This window comes from Rousettus aegyptiacus, unplaced genomic scaffold (genome assembly GCF_014176215.1).
Source record: "Rousettus aegyptiacus isolate mRouAeg1 unplaced genomic scaffold, mRouAeg1.p scaffold_m13_p_7, whole genome shotgun sequence".
NCBI classification, from domain to species: Eukaryota; Metazoa; Chordata; class Mammalia; order Chiroptera; family Pteropodidae; genus Rousettus; species Rousettus aegyptiacus.
In genome coordinates, this window is record NW_023416310.1 from 71397209 (window position 1) to 71415247 (window position 18039).

At 55.5% G+C, this 18039-nt stretch overlaps 1 long non-coding RNA gene across 2 annotated transcripts in view; it reads right to left on the minus strand.

Moving 5' to 3' along the window:
• Positions 1–9588: 9588 nt before the first annotated feature.
• LOC118605595 overlaps positions 9589–18039 on the minus strand; it is a 62369-nt gene continuing 53918 nt past the window's right edge. The window contains exons 4-5 of one of the 2 annotated variants that reach the window (XR_004952220.1): positions 12379–12560; positions 9589–11153 (exon numbers count right to left, since the gene is read on the minus strand). This is a non-coding gene — a long non-coding RNA (uncharacterized LOC118605595). Of the gene's footprint in view, positions 11406–12378; positions 12561–18039 lie in introns of both variants that reach the window. The other variant, XR_004952218.1, reaches the window with a different exon arrangement.

Consider the following 18039-nt stretch of genomic DNA (forward strand, 5'->3'; position numbering starts at 1 on the left):
CGTGTGACACTGGGCGCGGGCCCTGCACGCCAGCCGCCTGGCCGTGGCAGGGACCCTCGAGGCGAGCTGAACTTGCATCGTCAGCACCCACAGCGTTGGGGCGAGACACCTGGGGGCGACCAGCGGGGACCGTGGTCAGCACCGCGCACGCTGATGGTCTGTACAGGGGCCACTGAGGGGCCACAGCCCTGCAGGCGACAGCAACCCATGGCTGCGGGAAGCGTCGGTCTGGGGGGCACCGTGAGCTTCGCTGTGGCACCCTGTCCCCCTTCTCCAGTGTGGGGTGGCCCCAGGTCTCCTGAGAATAAACGAACGTCGCCGAAACGCAATGGTCCGCTGCGATAACTCGGCGTGTGAGCGTCGAGCTGCGCTCCAGGAGGAACCGGTCACACGAGGGGTCACCGACTCTTACCTTCGGTAGCGTTTGCTTTTAAAGTCTGTGGTGTCTGTTAGCTCGGCCACTGCTGTTCTCACGCTCGCTGTCGACGTAGGGTCGCTTTTCCGTCCTTTTATTTTTGTTCTACTCATATCTTTGAAATACGCCGCCTGCGGAGAGCAGAGGGCGTCTTTTCTGAGCCCCGTCCGACCGGCTCCAGCCCCGCCTGTTGGCCGTGTCATCCGGCGACAGCCACATTGTCCCGGGCGTGGCTGGATGCACCTCGGCCACTCTGATGTTTGTTTTCTGTATCTCGTGCGTTTTTCTCTCCTCTTCCCCTCGCTTTCTGCGTTAAGTAAATATTTTCAAACATAGCATTTTAACCCCTTTTAGAAATTTTCACCTACTTTTTTAGTCCTTTTCTTACTGCTTTCGCTAGGGCTTACATCTTAACCTTTCAGATTCATACCGAGGACGGCAGCGAGATGCAGAAACGCCAGTCCCGCCCGATCCCTCCTCCCTCTTTGTGTTATTATCCACACCGTGGCTGTCCATATTACAAACTCGCCAAAACACTGCTAGAATTTTTACTCTATATGTCTTTTAGAGAAGCTTGGAGAATTAGGGAGAGCGAGAAAACATTTACGGAGTTTGCGATAAGAACCCTCCTCTTCGCCATTTCCGACTCCCTTCGTTCCTTCCTGTGGTTTTCAATTACCAGCTGGTGCCACCGCCTTGCTCCACACAGCGTGGCTCCCGCTGCTCCTCTCTGGGGTTATGCTTAAATACGTTATACTTATACATACTATGGGCTCGACGATACACCTTAAAAATGTGGTACCTTTTTCTTTAGCCTCCATGTTTTCTTGTGAGAAACCTGGAATCACGCAAGCCGTTATTCCTTTATGGGTAGCGCACTGTTTTGTGGCTGTCATTTTTCTGAGCTACTTTCGATATGTTTTCTTGTGTTTAGTTTCCAGCTTTTTGATTACAATGTGCCTGAATTCTTTTATGATAATCCTGTTTGGGGCTTGCTTAGCTTCTCAAATCTATAGGTCTTTCTCCAAAATTGGGACATTTTCGACCATAACTTCAAGTATTTTTCGGCACCACGCTCAGTCTCTCCCTCTCTGAGACGCTGGTCACACGGCTGTTGAACGGTTCGTTATTGTCCCACAGGCCCCCCAAGCTCCCCTCTATGCCCTGTGGCCAGCGCTCAAGGCTCTAGCCGTGCCCGCCCGCCAGGCGCTGCTGCGATCGGCCGCCTCTGGGCCCCCGCTGCGGCAGGACAGGGAGAAAGGCGCCTTCTGGGACCGGCAGCGGACTTCTTACTGTGGTTCCTGTGCGGCTCCCTGAACGTACAGGAAGCTTCCCTCTCGGAGAGCTGTGGTGCCTACTGGCCCCTCTATCAGCCACCGCCACCGAGATTGTCGGAGGGCTGGTATATGGCAGAACAGAGAAGACAAGAAGAAAAGGAAGCCCAGGGCAGCTCTGAGCTCGCTCAGCATTGGGAGTGCCCCCCCCCCCCGCAAACACACACACACACACACAGTCCTTTTTTTTTTCCTGTCTTTGAGCCAGAACTAGCGGCTCTGTCCCTGCTCCGTCCTCACGTCTGGGTTCCTGGCCACGTCCACGTCAGGCCATGACACTGGAGAGAGAAAAATAGAACGCCCCCCCCCTTGGCGGAGCTTGAAATCCTGCGCTTCCTCCTCAACAGCGACCTCGGGCAGCTGCCCGGGCGCAGTGTCGTCCCTCCCACCCAGAGCTGGCGCCGAATCGGGTCTCAGAAGCCAGAAGTGACAAAGCAGCGCAGATGGGAGCAAAGCCACGATTTCTGCGGGAGAGATAATCACGCCCCGTGTCTCCCGGCGGCGGGTCGGCACCGTCGCCTCCACCTGCCGAGGGGCTCCCTTCTATCGAGGGGCTTCCTTCCATCGAGGGGCTCCCTTCCATCGTCTCCACGCCCTGCCCAAGCGCATCTTCACCTAGCTTTGCTTTCTTTGAAAGAATGGTTCAGCGTCATTGAAATTTCCAGCTGCTCCTGGATTCAGCTGAATAAATGTCTCTTAGAGACTTTTCATTTTTTAATGATGGTTCATCACCTGAACCCTCTAGGATCCTTCCATCTCCTACTGCCGAGGACCTGCAGCCTTAAATCTCGACACCCATCATCACCAACGAAATCGACGGCAATGCCGACCCCTGAAACGTCGGTTAAAAGGCGCTGGATCACATTTCGTCCACAGCGGATGCATGATGCTCCCTGGTGATTCTCCAAGAGTCAGCCCAGCGAGACGCAGGGCAGGTCAGAGACGCCACAGCCCTCCGCTCACTCGCCGCGGACGCCGTGGGTCCCCCAGGCCGACCTCAGAGGCTGTCGTTCAGGACATTAATTTTGTTTTCTCCTTGGGCTTACCTACTTTCTCCCCCTGATGATGCCGTCAGCCTCAGGAGATTTGGGGCAGAAAGGGAGGCAGCAAGCACTTGCCTGAGACTCTCTTTCGGTTTCAAAAGTGTAAGCTTGACAAGAAAATAGTCTGAAGAGAGAACAGTGCTTTGGAGGGAACCGTGGAGGCGAAGGGAGCGTTTCGGAGAAAAAAGGAACGTCTCCTGGGAACATGGCAGGCCTCCTTGGCAGCGGGAGCCTGTGCCGGGCGTTTGAAGTGGCCCCAAAATGCACCTGGACCTCAGAGACAATGGCTCTGGAGCTCGGCCCACATTCCCAGTCCCACCAAAGGTTCCAGGACCTCAGACTGGTTCAGCCACAGCAGAGGGAGCTTCAGACTTGAAGGGTCCAGAGGAGCTGGCAATGGGCATCTCTGTCCTCACCCGTCCATGACCCAACCGCCTTTGCCCCATGGGAAACCCCAGAACCTAGGCTCAATCTAGAAGACAATGGGGTGAATGTCATTAAATGCCTCTGTGTTCCCAGCAGCCAAGCAAATAGGGACTCAGAGCCAAAATGAAGTCAACTTAAAGACATAGAAGGCGGAGGACATTTCTGTCACACCCCAGCTGTGGACTGGCATCCTGTCCCCCACGGCCCTGCCCCCCAACCCCGTCACACGCGCATAAGAATAAACAGTAAACAGAAACAGTATCTTGGCCAAGAGAAGAATTTTTAGCAAACACACGAGGCTGCCAGCGCCAGAGAATCTTAGCCATGTGACTGCAGCTTGGGTCTCATTTCTAAGCATCTTTTTGGCGTCATGGCGCCGCCTATAGTAAGTAGCATGTCTTGCAAGAGTGGTGGAGAGTGCTCATGGCCCCTGGTTAAGGGATTTCTCATGCTTGGGGAGGGAGAGGCGAAGCAGCATGCCTGGTCACACCGATGGTTTCATTTGTTAAGACCCTGAGTGTCATTTATGTGCTGTTCTCGTCTTATTAATAGCTGCTCATCCCGAGTAGAAAGCCGGGGGGTGGCGGGGGGACTTCATTTTCTGGTGGCTTCAGCCTCCCGATCGGTTTTCCCCTCCCCTGCTGAGGTCGATAACCAGCTTCGACTTGATTTCTGCTGAATCCGTTTGTAGTGATTTGTCTCGTCCTCCCTCCTCTCGTTACTTATGTCTCCGAACGAGTGTTGGGCTGAAATACAGAGCTCATATTTCAATAGCAGAAAAACGTGTTTCTCCTTATTTGACGGCCCCTCGTTTTGACTCCCGGCTCCCTCCCCACCTCGCCATGTCTGTAATCAGCATGGCTGAGGCTTCTTCATCCGGGGTAGATGGGGACCTCGGCGCCCGGAGTCAGCTCAGGGGAAAAAGGACTTTTCTCTCCTCCATCGCCAGTGAAATGCACTCTCAACCCCTGATTGTAAACCAGCCCTCTTTTTCTGGAAACCTGCTAAATTTCTCTCTTCCGTGTCTCTTCTGGGACTTCATATGGTTCATCTTATGGCAAAATAACTGACTCCAAGGTCACCAAAAGTAAAAGCAAAGTTGAAACAAAAAACTTAAAAAAAAATTTTTTTCTCAAAGAGAAACTTGTTTTTTTGTCCAACTCAGAACACGAACAGGTGTGAGATGCCGCTCATGTACTAAAGTTCAGGTTCAACGGCGAACCCGCCCCACGGGCGGAGCGGGCTCGCAGCGCTGTCAAAGCCAGGACGTTCTCGCCCGAGCCCGGGGCAGGCTGCATCCTCCAGTAACGCTCCTCAGCGAAAACGGCGGCCACACGCGAGGGCGGGGAGGAGGGCGAGTGACCCTCCCTGCTGCCCACGGTGATGGGGACCCGGCGGGCTGACAGCGCCCGCACACGGACGTGTCCCCTCGTCCCCGCCGTGAGGCTCTCGCTGCCTTTCGAGGCCCCCTCCTAAAAACACTGTTAGGCAGGAGCGCCCCCGAGCCCCCCAAACCCTGCTCCCGAGGGCCTCTTACCAACCTGCCGCGCCCCCCGCCCCGCCCCGGAAGCGGCCTGTTTCCATCGTCCCCATTCCTCGCAGTCTATAAAGTCGCCGCGGACACCGACTTGGCAAATACGGGACCACGGCCCCCCGGGATTGATGCCGCTCCTGAAGGGACTCTGGCCACAGCCACGTCGCCAACAGGGCAGTGTACAACCTCGTTCACGTGCATTTCCGTTTAAAGACCCGATTCACTCTGTGTGCTGTCGACTCGTTAACCCGGACTCACGGGGACGCCACTCCGCCTCACACCAGACGGTGCTCCCACCACCCGGCTCTCCCGAGCCCTCTCGCCCTCAGGGACCCCGGCCAGCACCACGGTCACAGCCCCTTCAGACAGCGAAATCACCAATCGAAAGCACTAAAAAGCAAGAAGACAGGGCACCAAACGGACCACAAAAAGGACGCTCACGTACGGCGCGAGCTGAGACGAGGCGGGGCATGGCCTCGGCTGAGCCCAGCACCCGTCGGGCGGCTTGGCGGCCGCGAAGGTGCCACACACATTGATTTGGGGGTTACAAAAACCCCCGGAACAACAGGGGTGTGTGTGTACCTCTGTGCTCTGAGCCTCTTGGCACGTTTCCTATCCAGGTCGCTCCACCTCGTGTCCCTGTACCGTTGGGCGTGGGCCACCTAACAAAGGGGCCCCGACCGGGGCTGGAAGTGCGAGGTCCTGGTGTGGGCAGGCCGGCTCCTCCTGAGGCCGCTCTCCTTGGTCTGCCGACGACCGTCCTCCCCCTGTGTCCTCACGGGTTGTCCCTGAGGACATACAGTGTCCTACTGTCCTCTTCTTCAAAGGACACCAGTCATGCTGGATTAGGGCCTCATTTTACGTTAACCGCCGCTTTTAAGGCTCCATCTGCCAACACAGTCACATCGTGAGCTACTGGGGGGTCCAGACCACAGAGTGTGGATTTGGGGAGGACACGACGGAGCCCCTAACAGCCCCGTTCTCGCAAGTCCCGGCGAAGCCGCACTGATTTCCTGTCTGCGTGAGATGTCAGGATCTTAACTATTTCCCCTCTCGGAGCTGCTGCGCTGAATTTTAAGTGTGAGCAGAAAAGGTTTCCTTCTGATCAGAGCTGGAACCGGACTACCGGATTCGGGCCCATAATGAAAACAACGGTCTCGAGCAAAGCAGATGAAACACGCATCTTCTCCCACGCAAGCCGGTTGCCCGAGAGACCAGAAAGGCCGCCCCATCCAAGGCTGGACCACAGCAACACTCTTGTCCAGTAGGGATTTCTAGACCCTGAGTCCTTGTGCAGACTGAGATGATGGCCACTTGGCTTGCCCCTGCTGCCCTCTACATGCCCAATGTCCTCACGGACGCCTCAGAACCTCAGGCCGGGGGCGAGGCCACCTGCGGGAACACCATCAGCCCAGGAAGGGACCACGAATGCCACAAGGCCTCGGACCGTGGAAGAACCGAGGAGAACAATTCTCAGGGAACTAAGTCAGGGGCAGCCCCCCTCCTGCTCCCCCTCTTTTCTGCACACACAGCATCCATGCGTGCCCCCCGACACACACACACACACACACACACACACAGTGAAAAAGAGATGCTGGCATTCTCACCCCCAGAACTGTTACTGTGACTTTACCTAGAGACACCTAGGGTCATGACGCACCTCGGAGGTGTGGCTGGGCCCATCTCAGGGGCAGAGGACCGGCTGACATTCGTCCGGGGATCTATCGTCGCCTGGGATGGCAGACGACAAGACACTGCTCCGTCCCTAACCCAGACACATTCCCTCTGCCTCGTCTGCTCTTCTTATCGTTAATCGAGCTGATTTTCTGTCACCAGCCTAAATGCGTCCACGCTGCAGTCTCTTTGCCCTGCAGAGAAATTCCCTTCATCACCGAGACCGGGTCCTTGGCTCCCTCTCACCAGAACGAAGCGACTCGTTAAGCCATCCCGTGCCTTCCACAACCGACACGGCTGTAGAAGAACATCTTTCTACACCTCCTCCTGGACATCACGCATGAGGAACACGAATTCCAAACCCCGTAAATTTCCTTTTCAGGGAAATCAGAAAACAGATCTAGTCCACAGACTTCAAAATCCATGCACAGACCCACAACCAGCCGGAGGCAGCAGAAGGAGGGGGAACCGGCGGTCACTGAAGGCGGCACCCGGTCCAAGCACCCCTCCCGGAGATGAGGGGTTCACCCCAAAACAACGGGAGCAGGGGCGAGAGGCCAGAGGGAGAGGCGCTCTTGGACCTGGTCTGGTTCAGACGGGTGGGGGGCAGGGCTGTAGAGGATAGAGCCCCCTTTACAACCCGACTCTGCGGGGGAGAAGAAACGCCCCCCTGGGCTGACGCGGTTCCTCCTGCCATCCCTCAAGGACGTCCCGCGAAGAGCCCCCAAGTCCCCTCCTTTCCCCTGTGGACGGAGTGTCAGCCAGGCACGTGGCCACGCACATGGAGACTGCACCTGCCTTTCAGCTCGATGAGGCCACGTGGCAACTTGGGCCCCCTGGGATGTGAGCAGAGGGGCCGTGCACAACACCCGGCCTGAAGGCAAACCCCGTGTTCCGGACCCTCGCCCTTTTCCCTTCTTTTCCACGGGCTGGAACGCAGACGATGCTGCTTCCTCTGTGTTAGTCATGCACTGTAATCTGCGGCACAGGAGCAACGAAATGGAAGGGGCCTGGGTCCTGAGTGACAGGGAACATGGGATCCCCCAGCAGCCAGGACTGAGCCCCCTGGAGCATTACACGCAGATGGGCTTCTCATTGCACAAGCCATTGGTTTCCACGTGCTTGACCTATATCCCGAGTATAAATTTGCACCCAGAAGTAAGGCGTGGCCATAACAAAAACCTGAAATGGTGTCACAGGCATAGTGCCCGGGGGGCTCCATGGAAGGAGACTGAGCCTGAGTCCTTGCTCTGACCCTTCGGTATGTGTATCAACCTCCCCAGGGGCCAGGGAAGCCCTGTTTTCAGGCCCTGGCCTCCTCCCTACCCCCACACAATCAAAGGCATCTCTCTGGAGCACGCGCTCGCTCGCTCGCTCGCTCTCTCCCTCTCTCTCTCTCTCTCCATAGTTACCAATTACCTTACAAAGCTTGTTCTTAATCCAGGGCCCTGGATTTCCCGACGGATGCTTTCTGGACACCGGGCTGTGCAACTGGACAACGCGTCTGCTCGCCGACAGCCAGGTGTCCATCGGAGCCCATCCAAGGTCTTTGTCTTGTTGTCTATGTACCGAGAACCTGGCCCGGACCCAGCCGGTCTCCCCGCTGAAAGACCCAGCTCAAGCCATGGAAGACGTGCAGTGGGCAGCACGGTGGCCGCAAAGACACATCCACGTCCTGACTCCTTCGACCTGACGACGCGACCGTGTTTGGATAAGAGGGTCTTTGCAGACGCTCGAGGGGAGGGCACATCCTGCCTTACCCCGCTGGGCCGTCACTCCAGTGACAAGTGTTCTCGTACGAGGAGACACACGCAGACAGCGGGGAGGGAGCCAGGCACCCACGGAGAAGGCGGTGCAGCACCGTCACCAGCCCAGAGGTGCCAATCACCACCAAAGCTGGGAGACACCGAGAACAGCCCCCCGCAGCCCCCGTAGGGAGCACGGCCCCGCTGGATTTGGGACTCTAGTCTTGCGAGAGAAGAAATCTGGGCATTTTGAGACCCCTCGTTTGTGGTGATTCATTACAGCAGCCATGGGAAACAAGGGCAGCGGTGAATTGTCACAACCTAGCGGCCGGAACGGGCCTGCCCCCAGGGGTGTCCCCGTCCGAGCTGACGGCTCCCCTTCCTGCCAGCCCCTCCGGCCGGCACCCCGGGGCCTTCCGGATGCTCCCCTCTCTCCCATTTCACCGTCCGCCATCAGGAAATGGTCCAGCCTCCCCTTGGAAAGTATGGCCCCAGCATCCGAGTGTCCCCGTCAGCCCTGCGTCCACGTGCCGATGGCCGCAGGGCCCGCACACGGGTCCCTCGCTCTCCGGCCCGTCCTCCTTGTCACCGACGTGTTCTCATTCACCCCACCCCAGCCTCCTCGTTGTCCTCCCAACACCCCGGGCCTGTGCACACACCGTTTCGGGTCCTGGAACACAGTTCCGGTGACGGCCGGACGTCTCCACGTCTCTCCTCCTCCAGACGTCCACTCGGAGGTCACTTTCTCAGCACGGTCTCTCTCAGCTCGTTCAAAATCCCAGCACCCGCCCCAGTGTCCCGATCTCGCTGGTCCTACTCTGTTTTCCCACTGCCTTTGACACCTCCTGTCCTGCCATGTGCTTCACGCACGCGCCACGCTGGCTGTCCTCTGCATCTTCCTGCTGGAGTGCCAACTCCAGGCCAGCAGGAATTTTGTCTTCCTTTATTCTTTGATGTATCGCCCAGAACAGTGCCAGACTCAGAGGAGGCACTCGGTAAATATTTGTTGAATAAATAACCGAAGTAAAAAAAAAAAAAAAAAAAAAAAAAAAGAGGTCAGTGATTTCTTACACAACAGAGTACATTTGCTGGGATCGCAAAGTAAATGGCGCCTTGTGGTCATCGGAACGCACGGTCTGCGGTGTAGCGTCCTGAACTACGAAGACGTTCGCTGTGTTCCGACGGCGGCCTTTTTTCCATGTCGTCGTCGGTGCATCCCGCCGACTCCCCGCCGTGCAGAGCGCACGCGGCCGCCCAGCGCGGGGAGCAGCGGCCTCCGCTCCCCCGTCGGGCCCGCGACGGTGCGCACGGCGCGCGTGCGCGCCCGAGGGCGGACTCGGGTTTCGGGGGCCTGAAGCAGAAAGGCTCCGCCGCCGGCTCGCGCCAAGTCCCCGGCGGGACTCGGGGCCCGCCCGGCCGCCGGCCGCCACGTGCCAGCACACCTCTGCACCTCCATCCGCCACACGCCCGCGACCACCGCGGGGAACGAGACCACCGGAGCCGCCTCAACAGGCCAGTGCCGCGTTTCGCTTTTGCGTCGTTTCGCCGGCGGAAGCCAGTCACGTCACGTGACGTCAAGGCTTCCGGGCCAGGGGGGCGGGACCCGGAAATACCGCGGTGCCGCGTCGCATCTGCCGCCGCGGGGGGAAGCGGGGCACCCCGTGCGTGTTCTGTGAACTCTGCTCTTTTCTTCTTTCGTCAGTTTTTCTGATAAACAGTTGCTTTTTTTTTCGTGCTAATTTGGAGGAACGCCTGGCAGAATTGGAGGATCGATCCTTTGCTGCTGACGTAAGTTAGAACCACCGCGCCGCAACCCGTCTTTCGACTTCTGACTGCTCTGCGGTGTTTTATGCTACGGAGTTTGACACCTTTAAAACCGCTTTGCCGTCAAACAAAACATCGGCACAGAAAGACACACGAGAGAGATGTGCAGCTTAATGAGCGATTGTAAGGCAAACGCCCACCCAGGTCGGGGACAGCCCCCCTCGGCACCAGCGCCGCCCCCCCATCTCCACGAAGCGACCGCCCCCGTGAGGAGCGCAACCGCCCCTGGCTCGCATTTCTGAATAAATCGCTCGCCCCGTCTGCATGCCTAGGGCATTGTCGTTCAGTCTTCCCCACTTGTTAAAAGGCGTGCCATGCTTCCAAGCGTCATTTAATCTCGAGATATTCCTTCCACCCTCTTCTCTTTTTTTTTTATCTCTTGCAGTTTATCTGTAGGAAACTCGGGGTATTTTTGACTGACTGCATCCCCACCGGGCCATTCAGCTTGGCCTTCTGGCCTCCGTATTGCCTGCAAATTGGCAACCGGATTGAGAGGCTGGATCACCGTTTGATCCCTTTAGCCTGACTCGAGGTGGCATATCTTGTCTATTTGCACGGGCTGGAGTCTCCAGGGCAGAGCTAGCAGGCATCGTTATCATGTTACCAATTTTAGTGAAAATACTTCTAGGGGATTTCTGTTAAGAATGATCCTGGATTTTGAGCTGAGACAGATATATTTTTTCATATATGCATGCTGGGTAAGCTAGCATCCATCTATTCCTATTTCTTGGAATGCTTTCTTTAAAAACATTAGAATGGATATTGTAAATTTTCAAATGCCTTTTTAGCATAAAATGAAGATGATCTTTTCATTTCCCTTTGAATCGTATTACTTTCTTAGATTTCCTCAGATTGAATTGTTCTTATGTTCCGCACATAATTACCCGCTTGGTCATGATGTATTGGAAAGTGGTACTAGATTTGTTCGCCGACATATTTCATTTAGGTATGCTGCGTCTCCATTCATGAGTGAGAATGGCTTACAGAGTGTTCTTATTGTCCCTGTTACCATCAGTCCTGGTAGCACTACGCCGAATGCCACGGCACGAACATCAGGGTTATGCTCTTTTCGTAAAAAGAACTTGAGACGTTTCCTTCTTTTTCTGGTCCCACGCTGTCCGGCTGGAGCAGGTCCTCTAAGCAGGCTCTGAGAAGAACCTAAAAACAAAGACGTTTTCTTAGTTCATCGAAAGCGCTTTTCATGGCCTCTATAATTTAAGAATCTTCGGCTGGATGTAAAATCATGGCTCGCCCCGTCTTGCTGTGAGGATATTGGGAGGATTTCTCTACTTTCTTGCTTCGATTATTGCTATAATAGTGTCTGCACTTGAATTTTCCTTCCTTCTCTTGCAGGGTTGGACCGCGGGTGTAGCAGGTGGTGGCGGGGGCACGTCACAGATGGGGAGAGACCTGTGGACACAGATTGGGAAGCTGAAGACATTTCAAGCGGGCGGCTTCCCTCTGCCTGGTGGAGAACACACAGCCGCTTCCCTGCACCAGGTTTGGGAGCTGGGCTGGGGGGGGTGGTGCGGGGTTCAAGAGGAGATTCCAGACAGTCGCAGGATAATGGGCGAAGTTGCTGATGAGAGGAACTGAACCCCGAACCCCTGAGCGGCGAGAGCCTTTCCTTCGTGCCGCCACGCCAGACGCCTGGAGACGCAGGAAATCTAATTCTCACACCGTCACCAGATGGGTGTTTTTATCTGTGTCCTAAAGACGCCTTCGGGCTGAGCTCGGCCCTTTCCAACGGGAAGAGACCTGGAAAGACCCCCACCTCTGGCAAGTACCCACCTCAGCCATTTGCTCCTGTTTAAAGCCCTCAGGGGAGGCAATAATTTCTTTCTTTGCCTTTTCCTGAACAGTAGGCATGATTTTGGCACTTGAGTGATCACATGATTGTTTTGTGACCATTTCTACTCCTAGCGGCCGAGGACCGGGCCGGTGCCTTCTTCATAGCTGTCTACCAAGCGTTTCATTAAGTTGAAGGATCGCCTTGGCATTTTGTCAGGAACCCGGCTTTGCCTTCCTCTAATTACTGGAGGGGCCAAAGCGTCCCCTGCCTCCTTGACCACAAATGTGTCCTGCGTTACAGAGGAGAAACTTCTGAGGGGATGACGGATCTGGGCCATCGTCCCCACGGCCGGTTCCACTGAGTTCTCACGGTGAGGGGCGTCCTGCTTTTATAAATTGGATTTTTATGGAGACGAAGTCCACATAACGTAAAATTCACGGTTTCAAAGTGAACACTTCGGAGGTATTTAGCACATTCAGAGTGTTGTGCAGTCACCACCTCTGTCTGGTTTCATCACCCCAAAAAGAGACCCCACACCCACTCAGCCGTCACTCCCCTTCTCCCCCCAAGCCCCCCAGCCCACGCACCCACCAGCCAGCTCTCCGGTCTCTGCAGATTTGCCTGTTCCGGGCATTTCATACAAATGGATCCTGTAACACGTGGCCGTTGCGTCTGGCCTTCCTCACTCGGCGTGGGTCGCAGTGGCCCCTCCGCCCCCAGGGCATGTTTCCAGACCTTTCTCTATGTATTCCTGTTCACGCACAAACACGCAACTGAAAAAAAAACATCACATTGGTGTGTGAGAGAGGGAGCAACATCAGTGAAATTATTCTGTTCCTTCCAGTCGATAATTTGTTTTTTTGATGTTCTTAATGCTCTGTCCCTGTGCTCCGTCCCGTGAGAATCCACAGATGTACTTAATTATTTTTAGCTGCCGCAAAAGGGTCCCTAGCGCCCCCCACCACCGCTTAATGAGCTGTTCTGCTGCAGGACACGTGGGCTTCCATCTCTCACGGTACCGGGTAATTTTGCGATGAACGTTCTTTAAACGCTTCCTCGTCTAAAGCTGTCCCTGTTTCTCCTGGATGGACACAAAAAAGTGGTTTCTGCGATCGAATCCATGCGTTTTTAGTTTTAATAGAAATTATCGACTGCCCCCCCCACCACCACCCACGTGCTGCTCAATGCTCCCGCCGGGGACGGCCCGTTTCCTTGACTGTTGTCAACGCTCTACTTGATCCGACTTGATTTTTTTTTTTAACCTGATGGGGAAACAGCGTTCATTTCTCGTCCTGATTTGCATGTCTCCGCTCACCACTCACACGCTCACGCCAACTTTAGGTTGGACTAGAGCGGGGGGCTCTCAACGTGGGGGGATTTGGCGCCCTCCGGAGATGTTTTTGGCCGTTGCCCTGGGTGAGCGGTGCCGCTGGCATCAGGCATCAGGGGCCAGGGACGCTGACCAACATCCTGTGCCGTGCCCGACAGCCCCCGCAGCCAAGACCCTCCCCAGGGCCAACGCTGAGAAACCCTGGACCAGGAAGCGGGCTCCCCAGAACATGCCGCTGTGGCAGCACGTGACAGTCAGGGACGGCGTCCCCAAACACGTCACGTGCTTTTTACAGAAAATGCTGATGACGAGACAGTCCTCAGCAAAGCCTCACCTCCTTACCCCAGCATTGGGGTGCTGCCCACAAGGATGCAGCCCACGAGCCTCGCTGGCGGTGATGACGCCCCGTCGGAGGTGACGAGCGAGGGGACAGGGCACGTGTGGCTTCTCGCCTCCAGCTCCAGGGGCAGGAAGCAGCAGATCGGCGGTGTGGCGGCTCACGATCACTCACCCGCCTTGTCGTTCCCTGTCCCTCCCCATTCTCTGCTGGGCGGCAGCTCCCCCCACCCCCCGCCGGCCCCACACCTTGGCCGCACACCCCGGGACGAGGCCAGACCCCCGCACCGTGTGCCCCTTACCGCGATTTCACAGGCAGGTGTTCGAGAAGACCAATCAAATTAGTCAAGATTTTCTGCTACATAATGGAAATTTCTTCCCCTCGACTTCCCCAAATCATTTTAAGAGTCAGAAGTCGCCGTCAGGCAATCAGTCTTTATGCCTGTTATTCCTGACCGCTGCCTCTCCACAAATGAAGGGAAATTCTTCACCAATGACTAAAACGAACCTCAAACACCACCTCCCCGCACGAGCACCTCCGGGGTGACCGTCTGCGGCGGGGCCCGGCGGGGGCCCCTCTCCCTCGGTCTTCTTGGCTGGAAGCCCACCAACAGTCGCCAGAGCAAACGTAGCCAAAACGTTCCCTCCTTGGCAGGTGCGTGGGCAACGCCCGTACACACACCAAACCCACCTCATGGCTACGGACGGTTAACGAATTGCACGTGGCTTCCCCAGACGTCCTCGGAGGACGTGGGGGCGGCCACCAGATGGTGCCACGTCGCCGTCCTCACAATGGGGCTGGGAAACCCAGCCCAGGCTGCAGTGAGTTCAGGAGCCCTGGGGTCCGACCCTCCAGGTTGATCTGCCTTTACAGATGGGTGGGATGGTGCTGGGGACACACAGTCAGCTCCCCAAAAGCTGGTCTCACGTGCGGGTAAGTTTGCAGCTGCTAAATTCAATATGGCTCATGAGGAATCTTTCTGAATCTCTCAAATATTCCCAGTTTGTCGAAGCGAGAAGTACTTAAGTCTCCTGGGGTAGACTGAATTCCTGCTGGGACCTGTGTGCCGTACGTCACATCCGTGGCCCTCGCGGTGGGCGGGCTACTTCCCCACCGCTGGACACTGGGCTTGGCCCTCTGGCGTGCTTTGGCCAACAAGGTGTCAGCAGGTGAGACACAGAAGCCGAAAAGGCACTCCCCTGGTTGAGCTTGCTCCGTGCACTTCGGCCACCCCCACGAGAATGTGCCTCGGGCCCCCACCGATCCCCGGTGAGAGGCGCACAGGACAGACATGAGCTGAACTCAGACCTGGAGCTGAGCGGAGCCAAACCCAGCGTCCATCAACCAAATCCGGCCAACCGGCAGACGCGTGAGCCCAAAACAGCTCGTCGTTGTACAGCAGTGAGTTCGGGGGTGACTTGTTATGTAGCGTTGTTGTGGCAATAGCCGACCGACACGCTCCGATAGTATTCTCAAACTCAGGGTGCAAAGACAGTTTAAAGTCCAATGAAAGAGGTCCCCAGTGTTTAGGCGAGGGCGGGGAGCAGACTTGTAAACAGACAGGAACCCCGAGGTGGGCGCTATTACACACGGGGGAGACCCGGAGACGGCCAGCCGTCGGTCCAGCGAGGGTTGAGGAAAAGGCGTCCTCAGACAGGCGGGGACCCAGGAGAGCATGGCCGTCGCGCACGCCTTCTTTGCACGCTCTGGAGGAAGCAAAACCAGGGACGGCACGAGGAGAGGGGGGCGCGGAACACGAGCGGCTTCGCGGACGGTCGGAGGAAGGGTCGCGAATGCGGGGACACCTCGTGGAGAGAGCCACAGGCTAGCGACGATGGGGAGCCGTTCACGCCCTCAGGGCCGAGGGGCACGCATGAAACTGTCCCTGAGTGCGAAGGGCCGCCGGGCGGACGCCAGGGAGCGGGACGCGCGCGGGCAGAGCGAGTGCCCCGCCGATCTGCAGCGAACGCCTGGCGATGCGGAGCCAGGTACCCAGCCCGAGTCCCGGGAGGCAGGGAGCACGTGGCGGGGCGGGGGGCAAAGTCACCTGACAGAGCAGAGAATCCGTGCGCACAGGCTCCAGTCTCCAAACAAACAGCCGCACGGGGGAAAAAGTGCCAAAAAGTGCAAAGTGGTTCTGGGTGTGTCCGCAAGAGCGTCGAGAGCCGGAGCTCTAACCGAGGTTTGCACGCCCGTGTTCGAAGCAGCACAGTTCACAATGGGCAAGAGGCAGAGGCGGCCCGAGTGTCCGTCGATGGACTCAGATGAACAGGGCCTGGTCCACCTGTGAGACATGGCACTTTATAATAAATAGTATACTCCACCTACAAATTCATATGTAAATGGAGGATCACTCAGTCTTCAAAGGCAGCGAGATTCTGACGCCTGCCCTCCCATGGACGAGCTCCGACAACGTCATGCTAAGTGAAGTAAGCCAGACACGAAACACAAATACGGCGTGATTCCACTCATGTGACAACCAAGAGGGGTCAAGGTCTCACATACCAAGAAGGGGGGTGAGGTCCAGGGCCTGGGGGACTGGCGGGGGGGTCAGCGTTTAACGGAGATGGAGTCTCAGTTTGGGAAGATGGAAAGTTCTGGAAGTGGATGGTGGTGATGGCTGCACAGCAAACGTGAATGTGCTCAGTGCCCCTGAACTGCACACTTGAAAATGGTTCAGATGGTAAATTTTACATTGTATATATTTTACCATAACAAAAAAAAAAAGTGGGAAGTGGTTACCTATGAGGAGTAGGGCTTGCGGACAGGGAGGCTGCTGTTCGTCGTAAGGCTGCGATACAATTTAATTTTTTAACTACATGCACATAGTGCTTTGATAAGTATTTTTAATTAAAAAGTCAAACACAATAAGTGACATCTCTTCGTCGGAAGAAAGGGAAATCTCGGTAAGAACAGAAACGGTCACCTGTCCTCCGTGTTTCTGATCTTGCCAGAATAAGAAATGACCTATTTTTCTTCCCTGATAGAAATGGCAGAAATGTGGGCGCAGTTTGGGACGACTGAGTTTTTACATCAGAGATCCTTTTCTTGTGAAAAGAGGCTTTGAGTTCGCGTTTTTCAAAGCGCGTTCCTAGATGTCGTCTCACGCGGTATCACGCCTTTGTATTAGGAGCAGCGCTGGGTGTCTTCATTTTTAAAACAGGGAAACTAAAGCTCACAGAGATATTAATTATCAGTCCCGGGGCGGAAGACTTCTCTACACGGCAAAACCACACGGCGCTTCTCAAGTCACAAAACGGTAAACCTGCCAAATGTTCATGGTCGACTTAAACACAGTTGGCTCTAAAATTAATTGACAATTAGCAAAACCATGAGTCTACCTGTCTATCATTTTATATAATCTATGTGTCATCTATATGTTATCCATCACCTACCTACCTATCACCTATCACTCATCTATCATCTATCTATTTATCTATCTATTTATCTATCATCTATATCACCTATTATCCAGCATCTATCTATCTCCCAATCCATCTATCTACCTACCTACCTATCTAGTGTCACTGGGGTGACCGAACTTCCCGATTAGCCTGAGACAGCATCGCTTGACACCTGCTCTCTCGTTTCTAAGGGTGCGGTGCTGCCAGGAGCTACCCTGGCATGAGCCCTGACATAAGCTTGTGCACGCGGAGCTCCAGCCACCATCTTGTCTGGCAGAGGGTGAGACCCCCGAGCGGGGACAGAGCTCCCACTTGTGCCTGGATCTGGAAGCCGTCGCTAATACCCCTTGCCTTGTTTTCTGGCCATTTCCAACTCCAGCTGACGCCTCCCCTTCAAGGACAGCATGTGACAGATGCACCAGGAAGACAGAGCAGGGCTGCCGATAACGTGGGGTGCAGGCAGACGGGAGAGCCCAGCCAGCCCCTTCCAGTCGGGGGCTGCGGGCGTGCTCAGCATGGCCGCCTGTGCATTCACCCGCAAAACGCGTGAAACGGCCCAGCCACCAAGGGTGAGGCCAATGGGAAATGCGGAGAGTGGATGCGGGTGCGTGTGAGATTATCTGGGAATGGAGACTGCGCTCTGATGGCGAGATGTCAGAATGATCCCGGCGCCCTCGCTCCAGCAGTGGGCACGTGCTGACGGAGTGAATCGACAGCTAGTCCTGCGTCTTACGGCCTGGTAATGCCTGGACTATTTTGCAGAAAGCCCTCAAGGTAGTAAACGAAAAACGAAAAACAAAACTGCATGTTTAACGAACAAACAGAACAGAAACAAACTCACGGACAGGACCCAGAGCGCGAACTGATGGTTAAGATGGGAGGGGCTCGGGGCAGGTGTAAAAGGCAAAGGGATTAAGAAGGGCGGATTGGCAGTTATAAAAGAGTCACGGGGTGTCAAGTGCAGCGTAAGGAATATCGTCAGTGATGTTGTCATGACTATGAATGGCGTCAGGTGGCTCCTAGACGTACCAGGGGGGTTGTTCTTAAGTTATATAAATGCCCTTGAAACTAATATTGAATGTCAACTGTCACTGAAAGATAAATATATATATTGAAAAACAAAACAAATAAATTTAGAAAAGTGCAGGGTTAATAAAAATTAAGGACTGAATTTCCATTTC